Source organism: Psammomys obesus, unplaced genomic scaffold (genome assembly GCF_907164565.1).
Source record: "Psammomys obesus unplaced genomic scaffold, mPsaObe1.curated_primary_1811, whole genome shotgun sequence".
Classification (NCBI taxonomy): Eukaryota; Metazoa; Chordata; class Mammalia; order Rodentia; family Muridae; genus Psammomys; species Psammomys obesus.
In genome coordinates this window covers 20,376,231-20,377,086 of record NW_026596039.1, presented here as the reverse complement: position 1 = coordinate 20,377,086, position 856 = coordinate 20,376,231, and positions in this window count along the sequence as shown.

Below are 856 nucleotides of genomic sequence, written 5' to 3'. Positions count from 1 at the left end.
TCTATAGAAGAAGAGGAGGACCTGAAGATAGACAACTTTTACTTCTTGTCTCCGTGTTAGTAGTAAGATTGGGGGTTTCTCAGCAGTTTCTCCCAGCAAGGCTAAGCAAAGGGACCACACAGAGCTTGCCTTTATAAAACAAAAGCTAAACAAACAGATGAGATTCTGAGGCTTTTATGGTGTCCAGTTCAGCTGTTGGAGAACAGATTAAAGAGAGAGAGGGTGCAGGGGGAGGGGGGAGAGAGAGGGGGCAGGGGGAGGGAGAGGGGGAGAGGGAGAAAGAGAGAGATCGGGGAGCCATCTCAGTTAGCTGTCTTCTGATAACCTCTTCTGGGCCACTCCAGTTTGCATCAGGAGCTGGGTGCTGACGGCGTGTGCAGACCACATCAAGTGCAGTGGCAAACACGGGCAGTCACGCTCCTTTCACCGTGGTGGCTGTAACTGGACCTCATGCAGCTCCCCTCCACTTCCCTCCGCCACGCCCCCAGACACACTCCATTCTCTTTAAACACCTGCCCTTTCTCCTCTTCTTGGGGCTCTTCTCCTCTTCTTAGTTGCTTCACTGGTAATTCCAAGTCCTCTCTCCTGGGCATCCACACAAGGACATCCTGCACGTTGGCCCTCTTCTCTTCTCGCTCTTTCTCTGCACAAAAATCCTTGGTCTGCTATCAAATTTTCTTCCATATCTTCCGAATCTTTATATCAGCCCTAAATATTTATTCTTTAGACAAATATTTACTAAGTACCAGGTTGGTGGATTAAACTAGAGTGAGAGACAGAGCCCAGCTGCTGCAGTGTCCTGTAAACGTTTTGACTGTAGTTCCTATGAGCCGTGCTTTCATCCATTGCTGGTTGG